Below are 16,090 nucleotides of genomic sequence, written 5' to 3' on the forward strand. Positions count from 1 at the left end.
TTCACAGTTTATTTACAGGGAATCAAATTTAAGATTGTTATTGACTGTGATTCACTTAAACTTACATTAAATAAAAAAGATATTAATCTACGCATAGCACGATGGGCATTGGAACTCCAGAATTTCGATTACGAAGTCGAGCATAGGATAGGAGCACGAATGCAGCATGTGGATGCCCTCAGTAGAGTAAACAATATTTTGGTTATTGAAGACAACCCGTTAGAATTTAACCTTTCAATATGTCAGGGTGAAGATGAAGTTATACGGAATTTACGTGACAAATTAAAGAAAAAAGAGGACTCTTATTATGAAATGCGAAATGGTTTGATTTATAGAAAAAAACATTCAAAATTGCTATTTTATGTGCCAACGTCAATGGAAAAGAATATTTTGTACAAGTACCATGACGAAATGGGACACTTAGGAGTAGAAAAAACTGTAAATAATATCATGCGCAACTATTGGTTCCCTAACTTGAAGTATAAGGTCGAAAATCACATAAAGAATTGCTTAAAATGTATAGCATTTTCTCCTAGTAGTGGACGAAAAGAGGGTTTACTCCATTCTATTCCAAAGGGAAACATTCCTTTCGATACTTTGCACATAGACCATCTAGGGCCAATAAATAATAAACATCCATCGAAGCGATATGTATTTTTAGTGATAGATGCGTTTACCAAATATGTTAGATTGTATGCCACTAAAATTACTTCTAGTGCAGAAGTTATTCGTAATCTCATTGATTATTTCAGACATTATAGCATACCTGAAATAATCATTTCAGATCGTGGAAGTGCATTTACTTCCCAGGAATTCCGATTTTATAGTTGATCACGGTATTCGGCATACACTTGTAGCTACCGGCTCGCCGCAAGCCAACGGACAAGTCGAACGCATAAACCGTATACTCACTCCAATGATAGCGAAGCTCATTAAACTGGATAAACATAAGAATTGGTATGAAGTTCTGTCAGACGCCGAATTTGCAATCAATAACAGTTTCAATAAGAGTACTGGTGAAGTCCCTAGCAAACTCTTTTTTGGTGTCAATCAACGTGGAAATTTGAAAGACGAAGTTACTAATTATTTAGAAGATGTAAAAGATAGTAATAGGAATCTAGACAAAATTAGAGCTAAAGCATCACAAAATATAGTCGCAAATCAGCAAAAAAGCGCAGAACAATTCAATAAGAAGCGAAAAAAAGTTCATCATTATCATGAGGGAGACTTAGTAATAATACGTAATTTTGATTCAAATCCAGGGGCTGCCAAAGAACTAATTCCTAAATTTAAAGGACCGTATGTGATTGCCAAAGAGTTGCAAAATGATAGGTATCTGGTGACTGACAAAACTGGATTCCAAAATACTAACAAACCCTATTGTGGAGTATGGGAGGCCTCTAACATGCGACCATGGCTAAATATAACTGCCCAGTCCAACATATCACTAATACGTTAATTGTTCAATATTAAGTTAAATAATAAGTAAGCAATCAGTTATAATAATATCGCTTATTTTATGTTGCTGTATGATTATAATAATTAATTGTCCGAGGACGGACTGTAAGTCAGGATTGGCCGAAATTGTAAGAGTTATTAGACTCACTTTGCTGTTCATGAATAGAACGTAATTTTTGCCACATAACTATAACGTCCATAGGCATTCTGGACATAATATGAACATCCATAAGATATTGTGTGCTGTCTGGGAAAAGGAATGTTTTCAAAATTTTGTCGAAAGCAGCAACAAATATATGTATCTCTCGGAGATGGAGCTCCATGTGAAATCAAAGGTCATGGAATGATACATATCAAACTAAATATCAATGGAACCTGGTCTGATGGAAAACTTGAAGATGTGTTATACGTACCCTCACTCAATAAGAATTTGTTTTTAGTGGAAGCATGTCTAAAAAAGGGTTACATTGTCGTCTTCAAACGTGATGCCGTTAAAATAAGCTCAAATGGCGTTCTCAAGGCTGCTGGGATAAGAAAAGATAATAATTTATTCCAGATGTTGTTTTGTACTGTTTTAAGCAATAAAAATTGTGTAGCCACCGTCCCCGATCTACAGATGTGGCACGCGAGCGTCTCGGACACGTGAGCTGTAAAACCCTGCGTAAAATGAACAAACAAGGATTGTTGCAATTAGATAACATGCCTGAGAATGTTAATTTTTTCTGCAAAGCCTGCCATTATAGCAAACAACACAGACTACTGTTTGAGAAAAGCATTCCACCAAGAAATATCCAACCTGGCGAACTCATCCATTCTGATGTAGGCGGACCGATGTCAACAGGATATTCCGTAAAAAAGATATTCCGCTATTTGCGTGGCACGATGAACCTTGGAATCAAATATCAGGGATGTGATAATGATGTAACGCTGATAGGCTATTCGGACGCAGACTACGCGGAAGATACTGTAACCAGGCGATCTACAACCGGTTACATTTTCATGATCTCAGGAGGAGCCGTGTCATGGACGTCACAGCACCAGAGCATGGTTTCTTTAAGTACAATGGAAGCCGAATACGTTGCGGCTAGTGCAGCTAGTAAAGAATTAGTATGGCTGCGACGATTACTGAATGATATCGATTGTCGATGCGATCAACCAACACTTTTGCTTGTGGATAGTCAAAATGTAATAAAGTTAATAAAGAATCCAGAATTCTATAAGAGAACTAAGCACATCGACATTCGATACCACTTCATAAGAGAAAGATACATCTGCGGTGATCTAATTCTGAAATATGTTAATACAAACAAACAATGTGCTGACTTCTTGACCAAAGTTTTGTGTAAAGAAAGATTGAAAAGATTGTTATAAGTATAATTGGAGTATGTTCAAACACATGCAGCGTGATATAATCACCAAATACATTTAGTACATATATATTTTTTAAGTTAAAGATAAAATAAAACACTCGAATAGTGAGAGTATTAAGTATATTAAATTCTGCGTGTTTATTTTTTTTTATTAATTTGTAGCTTTGGGTTCGCGTTGCGATGCGTTGATGTGAAGGGGAGGGGGGCGCCATGGTGCGTTTTCATGCGCGCGCGATTGTGTGTGCGTGGCACGTCTTTAGTCCTTTAGCTCTGTGTGCCTCTTCCCGCGCGTTCTTCCTGACGCACCGTTTCTTTTCTTCCCGCGCTCATTCTTCTTTAGACGCACCGCCACGTATATTATACATCGTCGTGTCATATAAGTCTAAGTAAGTTCTTTTGCTTTCTGTATTAAATAAAAGTAATCCAACTCAGTTAATTCTTGCGTTATTTCTTCGCTAAGATAATCTCAATAGAAGACATAGCTATGCAATAAGAATATATCTTTTCATTTTTTAGCTTTATGTGCTGGAATACATTCATACATTTATATAATATATGCGCAGTATACTTGCTATGTATTATATATGTATTTCGACTTGAATATTTCATACATATTGACGCGTTAATTACGTATTTAACACATTATATTTGATATAAAATAAAATACAACAAAAATGCAATAGTTACGTATTTAATATATATTTATACAATATGAAAGGTGTTGTGCGGGTGACTATTACAATAAAAAGAAGGTATCAGTCAAGGAGCTTGTTGGTAAGAATTTATTAATTCATTAATTTACACACATCACGAGACGTATTCCAATATAGCCTACGCGAAAAATTACAGCTTGTTTTCTCGTCACTTACTAACTTTACAAGCGAGTCTGGATTTATACGGACGGAGTAAAATTGAGAATCGATAATCTGCGCTGTAATCATCCCCAACTACGTCTGCGGCGACATAATTAATTTGTCCGTACGAATTGTAAAAAAAAGCAGGCGACACTTGCTCGCGACGTAGCCTTACCGTTAACCAGCTCGAGCATTTGCATTTTACGGGCGGCCGTTTTGCGAAAAAAAAGCCCAATGCGGAGATATCACCCGGAAGCAATTAAAAGCATGCGTTTAACAAAACCTGCCTCGGCAAGCGCGGTAAAAATCTTGTTGAAGTAAAGGTAGAGAGGAAATGTGGTGAGGGGGTAGCCGGAATAAAGTAGCTTGATTTCACCCTACGCTCACACTTTATTCTATCTTAACACGAGGACGACCGGTTGTAATGGCGTTACAGACAACTCTGATCTCGTGGGGGTGGGGATTTCGTAGTCGCGCGTACATCGCTCGCAGCGCACCCGACTATAGCCGAACATCCTCGAGCGTCTCCGATCACAGCATCGAGAATGCTCGGTTTCCGACTAAAGGCCGATTCACAGATGCGCGTCAAACTATTTTGCCTTAACACTACCGCCGTTTAAGTGCATCTTCTAGAATTCACGCATACATAAGTTTTCACGAAGCATTACAAAACGCTCTCTCGGCAGTGCCTTCGTAAACACATCTGCATATTGCACCTCCGTAGGAACGTATTTCACCGTAATTTTTTTTTCTTCGAATTTCTCTCGAATATAATGATACCTTATGTCTATATGTTTTGTTCGCTTGTGGAACTCTGCGTTCTTTACAAGCCGAATCGCACTTTGGTTGTCTACACATAACTCAGTCGCATTATTACATTCGATCCCTAGACCTATCAACAATTTCCTCAGCCATGTGGCTTCTCTGGTCGCAGCACTCGCCGCAACATACTCTGATTCAGTCGTGCTCAACGTTACGAGCTTCTGCCTCTGCGAAGACCACGAGACCGGACCATTTGCAAAATAGAACACAAAACCCGTTGTTGAGCGCCTTGTCTCCAAGTCACCTGCGAAGTCCGCGTCGGAATAGCCAATGAGGGTCGAACGCCTACCGCCGTTTTTGTACTCGATTCCGTACCCGATCGTTGCATTTACATACGCGAGAACCCTTTTTACCGCACGCCAGTGTGACTTGTCATGCTTATTCGCGAATTTACTAATAACGTTTACAGCAAAAGCTATATCAGGTCTCGAGACTATTGCCAAAAACATGAGCGATCCTACGGCCTCTCTATATGGAACGGTTCCGTCGTTCCCCTCCTCTTTCTCCACCGAGAGCAATACTGCATGTGGGTCCGCGGGCATTCCAACAGCTTTCGCCTCTTTCATATTGAATCTATCGATAATCTTAGTTGCGTACGCCGCTTGATGAATTACAAGAGATTTGCGCTTACGATCACGTTTTATTTGTAAGCCGACGAACACAGACGCGTCACCAACTGTGATTCGAAAAGATTGATTTAACCTATCAATAATTGTCTCTAAGATTGTCTTATTTTTGGCCGCGAACAGGCCGTCATTCACAAAGAGCGCGAGATACACTTTTTTACTTTCAAACTGACCGACAAAGATACACTGATCGGCCTCGATGGCCTCGAACCCGTATTCACTCAGAAAATCCACGAACTTCTCGTTCCAGCATCGTGGAGTCTGTTTAAGTCCGTACAGTGCTTTGTCGAGTTTGCACCACACTCGCTGATGAATCTTTCTTCTTCTTGTCTCCGCTGATGATCAATCCCTCTGGGATTTCCATGTAGACGTCCTCGCCCAGCACTCCATACAGGAACGCCGTCTCCACGTTGAACTGCCGAAACTCCAGGTCCTCTACTGCTGCTAGCGCCAACAACACCCGCAGCGAATCGTAGCGCACAACCGGCGCAAACGTTTCTGAGTAGTCTATGCCCTCACGTTGCATGAATCCCCTTGCGCAGAGCCTTGCCTTGAATCTTACTGTATTTTTCTCGGGATCCTTCTTCACCTCGAATATTTACTTCGAGTCGATGATCTTCTGACCTGCTGATCTTGGGACAATCGACCACGTATGATTTCGCTCGTGTGCGTGAAGCTCCTCTTCGACAGCACGTACCCACTGCGCGGCATCCCTGCTGCTCATGGCCTCATTAAATGAGCCTGGAGCCACATACTCAGCGATATCTACCTCGTATCGCCGCGGTGGTCGAAGTACAGAGCGATCCCTTAGATTCCTTGCTGAGTTGTCCGTTGTCTGACGTGGAGTGACATTCCCCACGACAGGTACCTCCTCAACATCGTTTTCTTCGTCGTCCTCGCAACGTGCGCCCTCGTCGGCTTCTTCTTGATCCTGGATATTGCACTTCTTGAGTTTCACTGAAACCTTATTGTCTGAGTCCGTAGTTACCTCAACTTTTCCTAGTTTCTCATCGAAGATGACATCTCTCGAGACTCCGACTTTCCCTGTCTCAGGATCAAACAGTCGATGGTTTGTTGACTCACTTTCGTAGCCCACAAGTATTTTTGCCTTTGTGCGAGAATCGAACTTCCTCACAAATTGCTTTAGTACGTGCACCAACGCTCGCGTGCCGAAAACTCGCAGATGTCCTAACTCAGGCTTTTGTCCATTCCACAGCTCGAAAGGGGTCACCTCCTTTCCAGAAGACACGGTTCGGTTCAACACGTACACCGCGGTATTCACTGCTTCAACCCACAAATGTTTGGGCAGATCTTTACCGTGCAGCATCGACCTCGCGCTCTCAACGATGGTCCTGTTGTCCCTCTCCGCCTTCCCGTTCTGCTGCGGTGTGTACGGAGCAGTATTTTCTTTCTTGATGCCATGTGCCGACAAATACTCGTTCATCTTCTCGTTGCAAAATTCACGCCCATTATCAGAACGAAGAACTTTCATTGGCTTGCCAAACTTGGTCCTGATGAGACGCTCGTATTGTTTGAGTCCGTCAAACACGTCGGATTTGTGCCGAATGAAGTACACGTGCCTGAATCCTGTGCAATCATCCTTGAACGTCAAGAAATATCTTGCTCCCCCTGGTGACTCCACTTCTGTCGGCCCGCACACGTCCGTGTGCACTTTCTCGCCTGGTACTGTCGTCGCCTTGCTGACGCTTTTCTTGAATGGTAAACGATGAGCCTTGCCCTGTGCACACGCTTCGCAGAAGAAGTCGTCGGACCTCTTTAGCGCGACGCCCTTCACCAGCCCTTTCGAAACTAGTTCACGTATAGCACGCTTATCAATGTGACCGAGACGCTCGTGCCACACTCTCAAGCTTACAGCAGCCACGTTTGCCTGCTCCGTAGCGACTGGTAGTTCGACTTTAAACAGCATTCTGTAAACACGATTACTCTGCTTAACACCAGTTGCAACGACTGTTCCACCACGCACCAGGTTCACTGAGTTTTGTTCGAACACGACTTTGTAACCTCGTTCGACACACGCGCCAACCGAGAAAAGATTTTTTCGTAGTTTTGGTACGTACAGCACATTGTCAATACGCGACTTTTTCCACGCGCCATCAACACACTTTGTGATGGTAACACTGCCCGTACCGACAACTTTGCACTTTTCATTGTCTCCGAGCACGACGGTGCCGCCTTGCGCGACGACTGTGTACTGGGAAAACCACTCGCCTCGAAAAGTCATGTGCGCCGACGCCCCGCTGTCGGTGAGCCAGATTTCTTTTGTATCTGCACTCAAGATCTTTTTTATCGATCTGCACATATCTGTCGAGCACTTTCCCGCCACTTTTTGCACACTCCCGCCGCACTCCCCGACAAAAGCGCAGTCGCATATGTCTTTGTCGTCACCTTCAGTTTTTTCTCGCGACTTTTCGCACTCACGCGCGTAGTGCCCTTTTTCTTGGCACTTGAAGCACGTAACATTTTTTTTTGTTTTTTGTTTCTTTTTCCCGGACTTCTTTTCACCCGATTTTTTCGACTGACTTCCTTTCGACACAGCCAGGGCCGTTGCACCGTCCTCACTCTCTGAGTTCAGCCGCATTTCCTCCCCGATCAATCTCGAGGTTAAGTTCTCGAGGGTCTGTCGAGCCGGATCAACGCTATCCCACGCAGTTCGCAATGTCCCGTACTTGGACGTCAAACTTGCCAACAGCTTCGCTGCTATTGCGTTGCTGGATATTTACTCACCGACGTCAGTTAATGTAGCCGCCATATTTTGCACCGTTGCGATATGCTGCTCCATCGAATCACTGGGCGACATCCGGTATTCATGGAATTTTTGCAGAAGCACCATCTTGTTAGCTTCCGATTTCTGCTCGTGAAGCAGACATAATTTTGTCCACATTTCATTCGCGGTTGCACACACCAGGAGAGGCTCCAATTTTCTCGGCTCAATCGCCGACGAGATGAGGAACATCGCTTTTGCGTTCTCACGCACCTACGCTTTGTATTCAGCCGACGCGGCCGTCGCCGGTCTCGCTCTCGTCCCGTCTACAATGTCCTGGATGCCATTCGCGAAAAACAATGCCATCAACTGGAATTTCCATGCTTGGAAATTATTCCCGTCGAACTTCTTCACTCCACGAGCTGAGATGTCGTCACTCATGACTAGTACGATACGCGCACCGTTACCGCCAAAAACAAAGCCACACGGTCCACGCGTAATGGCCGCCCCGCGCACGCTTTTGTCCTGTCTATCAAACGCAGCTCAGGCTGGCCTGGGCCCACAACCTGTTGAAGTAGAGGTAGAGAGGAAATGTGGTGAGGGGGTAGCCGGAATAAAGTAGCTTGATTTCACCGTACGCTCACACTTTATTCTATCTTAACACGAGGACGACCGGTTGTAATGGCGTTACAGACTACAGACGACTCTGATCTCGTGGGGGTGAGGAATTCGTGGTCGCGCGTACATCGCTCCTTACAGCGCACCCGACTATAGCCGAACATCCTCGAGCGTCTCCGATCACAGCATCAAGAATGCTCGGCTTCCGACTAAAGGCCGATTCACAGATGCGCGTAAAACTATTTTGCCTTAACAAATCTCAACAGAGCAACGAAGCCTCCGGCTTCGACCAATTGCCATGAGTAACTATTCATATTGGCGTGAGTAATCGTACTGCGCCTTTCGTAAGCGACGCGACGGAGATGGTCAAAATCGTCCTGGTGACGTGCTACGTTATCGCTCGCATGCACGGATTGTCCTGTCTAAAGTATTTATTGCTCTTTGACACCGATAGATGCTCGGCTTCCATGCAGCTTTCCTCTTTTGCTTCTGTTCGCTTTTGGTCAGTTTTCGTCGAAGAGTGTCAAGCAAATAAAGCAGAATTGCTCATGATACAAAATTAAATTAAAGTACAGACATAAATTTTTTTCTCTGCAGTACATTTAAATAAATAACAATAATTTGCCTTTGAATATTTATTAAGAACATAATAATTTAAAAACGCTTTATAGCTTTGATTACTTTGTCCAAGTAAGTTCCGCCGAAATAACGAATAATTAATTATTGCTTTTTACTTTAATTTTTGTTATTTTTGAGTGATTTAAGAAATGAATGTCCTTTTTTACTATTATGAGAGTGATAGTCCATGTCGGGACCACTTGAGAAAGATCAAGCTGCGCTTATTAAATATAATATAGTTTATAAGAAAACGCGTCGTTTGGTAGCGTTGATTGTCGTAATTATCAAACGATCAGATAAAAATAATTATCTCATACAATATAATTTTCGTTGTCGTGAAAAAAATATCGAGGTAATTATGCAGTATAGGGGAGGCACCTCCGATGACCTTGACCTTGACATATGTTGTCAAGGTCACCCTCCTGAGTGACCTTCAGAAGGTTTTAACCGTCGCTCGTTTTTTATTAAAAAGTTATTAACAAAAAAAAGTTTGGCGACCTCACCGATTTCAATGACCTTGATATATGTTGTCAAGGTCATGACCACGAGTGACCTTCAGAAAGTTTTAGCCGTCGCTCGCTATTCGTTAAAAAGTTATTAACAAAAAAAGTTTGGAAAGTATAGCATATATAGGTGCATATATAGGTTAGTTGACGCGCTTTAAACACTTAAATACTTTTAAAGCGCTTCACTAACCTATATAAGTACGATTTACTGCTTTAAATGTTGTGTTTTGGTAAAGCAGCGATTTTTTCGCAAAATAATGTATTCTCTGTGTTTGAAGTTGAGAGAGAGAGAGAGAGAGAGAGAGAGAGAGAGAGAGAGAGAGAGAGAGAGAGAGAGAGAGAGAGAGAGAGAGAGAGAGAGAGAGAGAGAGATTGTGTTATTCTTTTTTGCGGCCATCAGTGTCGATTGTAATCTGATAGGTCAAGCCGCGCGTTCTACGTAGTTCATGGAAAAAGCGCGCGAGCGGCGCCGACAACGCTGCGTCCCAAGCGGCGAGGCACGTGTTTACTGCGCATGCTTGAGCATGTTAGGAGGGGCGCGCAGCCCGGCCGAGCGAGCACAGTCGTCTCGCAGATACCGTGCGTGATACATCGTGCGTTATACATAAATTCGAGTCGCATAATTGCATCATCTTTTCGCAGTTAAGTCATAAAGTATTTGAGATCGGCCTATTAGTGTGCGATACATAAGATAATTGTAAAACATATACGGATCGGAAAAGCTCATGGACAACAGCGATCGTCACTGAGAGGAAGCCAGCGAGATACATTCTGGCGAGCCATACCGGCACGTGGAAGGTTCGAGGAAGGCAGCCATTTTCTGGAACGTTCGAGGAATCCTGTTCAAGCTGAATACAAGCAGCTACTTATACATCGAGAGGAAAGAAAGTCTGAGGCGTGCTCTGTAAGACTAGCTCTAATTATTTATCTGTTTTGCTCACAAGGTAACCACTCATTTCATAATAGCAAGTAGAGACGTTAGAAGTTCATCTAACGTTACGTTAGGAATCCTGATCAAAGGATCCTATGCTCATCTGAGGAGGGTTATCCTTGCTATTCTGGGGAGGAAAGTTATCCTCATCTCTTATTTCGGGTTTGTGCACAATTCATTTCGAGTCAATTTTATAACAATGAGCTCAGTCTAAAGTAAAGTAAATAATTAATAGTTTGGTTGCAACCATTTTTCATGACGAGTAAAAAACTTTAATTCTTTTTTGTACGATTATTTCTTTCTCATTAATTAGACAATATCTCTTGTTAATTTGCGAGCTATGTGTACTTTTTTTTGTATTCCATATGAAATGAGAATACGCTCTTTGCGAAATATATAGATCGTTTCTGGCATTGTAATAACATTATCGAATAACCGTTTCCGTGCGTTGCTATATAAGTTCTTATTCAATTACTTTATAATCTTCTGATAAATATCTTGCGAATTATTAGTTATCTAGTATTGCGCTCATGCTGTGGTGAATTAATGTGTCAATCAAAGACTGTCTAGTACAAGATTTAGTCTAGTAAATTCAGTGAAAAATATCACTTATGTTGTAGTAATCGCTCATGTCGTAAATATAGCTTATGTTGTAGTAATCGCTCATAATATAGTAGAATGCTTTGCAGAGACTTCGACACTTATTTAATAATACTCAATCAGTATTAACATTACAAGTAACTTCCCTGAATAGACTGATGATAGTAATTCGGTATTTAAACAAAAGATTGATGCATTATTTCCTAGATTATATAAGTTCTATCTGAAGTGATATTCTTGTATTATTTGATTTATGTTTATGTTTTAAACGATCCTTTCTTTAGAGAAAAAAATTTTATATGATAAGGAAAGACTTCAGTAAACCTCAAAGTATATTATGATACATATTTAAAGAAAGGACTGTACTATAATAACTATTGATTTGTTTCTTTTATGTGTTTTATACATTTATTGTATTTCTATAATATTTTGTATAATCTATATATATATGTATGATTTTGTTCACGAATACTGGGAAGGTTTTAGGGCAGTTTCCCTTCTCCTATGCAACAAATGTTGGTATTCTTTGTGTAGCTCTGCCCACTTTAAACTTTGATTTGAATTACATATAAATCATGAAACGTAATCTCTCTCTCAACAAACGGATTCTTTTCATTTGTTCCTTCCTCATCTAAGTCTAGAGTTCAGGCTTGTGCGCGAGCTTGTCCAAACACTCTGCTTTAACAAAAAAATTTCAATTTATCAACAATTTACTGCTTTAAATGTTGTGTTTTGGTAAAGCAGCGACTTTCTCGCGAAATAAATTATTCTCTGCTTTAAAGAAAAACGTAATATTAGTCGTTTATGCCTCTCAGTACTTAAAATAACTGCTATATTTTCGAAACTTTTTTTGTTTATAACTTTTTAATAAAAAACGAGCGACGGCTAAAACCTTCTGAAGGTCACTCAGGAGGGTGACCTTGACAACATATGTCAAGGTCAAGGTCATCGGAGGTGCTTCCCCTATACTGCATAATTACCAAATATCGATTCATAAAGTAAGAAGAAATAAGAGGATTTCACGATGCGGTCCTTCGAGGATTACGTTAATTTGACGAGTGCGGATCGCAGAGCTTAGATAGAGTAGTGAAAGAATTTTATACGAGAGGGAAAAAAAGGTATTAAAGCGGGGATTTGTTACATCGACGCTAGAGAGAGAGAAGAATAAATGCATTAAATTATATCCAAGCACTCATTTCGCATTTAATAAAGCGGCAATATTTTATATGGGTATAATTACTCTTGTAACTGTCTTGGCGGATATTTTCCTAGGCACACATATGACCGAAAGCAGCAATTAAAAAAGCGCAGGTTTGTGCATCGCGGTGGCCACTAATGCCGTCGTTCCGCATTTACAGTTATCGCAGAGCAATGCAAATGTGAAGGAGAACTGGGGGAAATAATTTATTAATGTTCCACGGCGCGTGCGAGCCGTATGATCTGACTAATTAATTCATTTCTACGTCTTTTCTAATGATACTATAGCGCGCCACGAGCTCGGAAAGATTGTATATCTTTTAATCAATATTGAGAAAAAATGTTTCGAGCAAATATTAATCTTGTACCGCTCTGGCAGAGCCAGACACCTAACGAGATTCCCACTGTCCCTATCTACTATCTAGCGAAACCACTGCCAAGGGAACGGGCTTGGAAAAATTAGCGGGGAAAGAAGACCCTGTTGAGCTTGACTCTAGTCTGGCACTGTAAGGAGACATGAGAGGTGTAGCATAAGTGGGAGATGGCAACATCGCCGGTGAAATACCACTACTTTCATCGTTTCCTTACTTACTCGGTTAGGCGGAGCGGAATATATTTAATACAGCTATTAAATATATTCTAAATAGGGTAACTCCGATATATATACGCCGCAGCTAACGGAAACTTAATTTATCGAGTACTATTTACTATGTTTAAGGCAAATGAATTATACCAATGAAAACTTTATACTGTCTACTACTATAAAAAAATAGAAACATGAAATATTCACTCTTTGTATTTAATATAAAAAAACTTTTAGAAATCCTTGCATTTTTGCCATATATCCCATAGGGATGGGATATATGACATTCATGAGTGAAATATAAGCCTTATAAAAAATTACAAATAATGTTTATAGATAAGACAATAAAATGTCATAATAAGTTATAAAATGTGCGTAAGAAATTTATTAAGATGTAAGACTGATAAACAAATTATAGAACTGACAAATTTTAAGAAGAAAATAGAAGAACGATAGATACATTAAAGGTTATTGGTATACAATCCTAGAAAAAGAAAGATAAAGAACACATAGGAGATTTCGATTTTTACAGAGCGTCTGTACTATGGCATAAATCCCGCTAAAATGCCGTATATCCTAAAGAGAAGGGATACAAGACATCAAGCTAAACATAAAGAATATAAGAGCTAAGCACTTGTATTTTGCTGTATATTCCATCCTTTAATATCCCTCTACACTTATGTATCATGAAATAACCATTAAACTTTTTACATTCCTTACAATAATCATTTTACGTAGGTCGTAATATATGATCGCGCTACTTACTACGGTGAGAAATCTATTCAACTCACGACGGTTTCGTTAATATTAACAGTAAAGAATTGAAATTACAACACAATACTAATATGGCATAAAGGCACATAACAGTGTAATTGCGAGCAAGTATCTCTATTCCTTTTATTTTTTCTAACTTCTGCGGCGTAAATCCTCGTGCGGCGTAAATACCGGAGTTACCTTATTTCTTGTAGCAAATATGTATATCCCATTAAGAATATCTATTTTTGTTTTCTATCAACATTTATTTTTGATATTGCATTAGTAGCACAAGAACGACGCACAAATCTTTGTTAAGACTTCATTATTTGATAAATTTTTAGTGAGCCATTGTGATTTTACATAATAATACAATAAAAATCTTAGTAGCTTTTATTAGTTGCAAAAAGGATGATAGAAAAAGGGAGAATGAGAAAACACGGTAGTATCGGCTGCGTCGATGTTGCCGAGGTTGCTCTCTCGATTGCGGGACGATCTCGGTTCTTGTAGCTCCGGTCGCTATAGAGATCGCGAGGCTGCGTGAAACGGCAAGAGAGCACGCGAGAGACGCGGGGTGCTCCTACGCTCGGTTTTTTAAACGTGCCTCGGGAGAGCTGGGGGGACTGATTGCGCGGGATTCTCGCTTTGAAGCGGCACCGCCAATGTTCTCAGGCCGTCTCGATTCGTTACCGCTACGGGATCCAGCTCTCTCTCTCTCTCTCTCTCTCTCTCTCTCTCTCTCTCCCCTCATCCCCCAGGATGTCAAAGTAAGCACAAAGTTTACGATGAAAACCTTGAATTGGTGGCGTGTCCTGGCCCATATGACAGATTTATGATTGACATTGCAGAGATAAGGAAACAGATAAAAATAAAGCAACGGTATCGACAAGAGGAATGATGGGAGTTACAGGAGTGAGCGCGGCACCAAACAGGGATGGAAATGAATTAGCAGGTATTGAGATAAAAATAGACGGACTCATAAGAGCAGTGAAGGAAATAAAGGAAGAGGCAGCATGTAAAAAAAAAGTCAAGACAATGATTAAGGAAATAGTCCGAAAAGACGGGATGTATTAAACAAAAGCTAGAAGAATTAAGAAAAATGATGCAGGATGGAAGTTATAGACCGACAGAAAATACTCAAAGGAGCTACAGCAAAGTAACAAAGAAAAAAAATAATATAATAGTAAAGTCAAAAATGCAGCAAGGGAGTAAAACCACAGAAAAACTGATGAAAAGAAAGTAGATATTAAAAATATGGATGTAGGAGTAACAAAGCTAAAAAAGGGAAGTAAGGGAGCAATGATTCTGAGTTACGAGACTGGAGAGGAAATGGATAAATTAAAGGCCACAGTACAGGACAAACTGGGCGAGAATTTTAAAATTACGGAGTCGAGGCGATTAAAACCGGAGATTAAAATTTTTAATATCGGTGAAGAAAAATAAATTTAAGTGGTAATAATTTAATTATTACAATTAAAAAACAGAACAAAACGGATATAAAAAAAGAAGGAACTCATATGCAAATAGTGAAAAAAATAATTAAAGAAAAGGGAAATGATGGAGACCAGCCTGAAAGAAGAGAAAAAGAAAAAAGTACAGTAATAATGGAAGCAGATGAAGAAACCAATAAAATAATGTTGAGTAAAGGAAAGCTGAACGTAGGGTGAAAAAAATGTCAGGTATACATTAATGTTAAAAGGTGCTTTAAATGCTGGGGATATTACCATATTGCAAAAAAACTGTAGGCGGGACGAAGCATATTACAGGTGCGCAGGAAATCACAGGGTGACTGAATGTACGTCGACAAATAAAAAATGTGTAAACTGTGCGTTCAAAATTCAAACATACAACCTGAAAATATGACGCACTTGATCCGGAGTGTCCGACATTTAAAAGGGCAGTACAAGAGGAGAAGAGGAGAGCTGGCTGGGAGGATGCTAAGTAGCAAATATAGAGAGAAGAGCAGCTGTTATATTATACACAAATGCGCAGAGTCTGATAGCACATAGAGAGGAGATACAACATCAGATTATAAAGAGAGTGAATCCGGCAATTATAGCATTGTCAGAGACTAACTACTGAAATTGAAGACAGTGAAGTGAATGTGCAGGGTTATGGTATGATTAGATGTGATGCGGAAAATAGGGGTTGTTTTGTATATATATATATATATATATATATATATATATATATATAAGAGATATGATATTAAATATAAAATAGTACTGATAAAAAGGGTAATAGCGTGTTGTTGGTGTGTTGCGGTAGAAATAAAAGACAAATTATATAAAGGTATGATATAATGGTAATATATCATTCACGAGTGCATCACACCCCAAGTAGCAGAGTGACGTCAAATTACGTCAGAATAACGTCTTGATGACGTCTTAGACGTCATTAAGACGTTTTTAGACGTTATTCTGCTACCTGGG

This window comes from Temnothorax americanus, unplaced genomic scaffold (assembly GCF_048541705.1).
Source record: "Temnothorax americanus isolate GAGA-0224 unplaced genomic scaffold, ASM4854170v1 Scaffold187, whole genome shotgun sequence".
Classification (NCBI taxonomy): domain Eukaryota; kingdom Metazoa; phylum Arthropoda; class Insecta; order Hymenoptera; family Formicidae; genus Temnothorax; species Temnothorax americanus.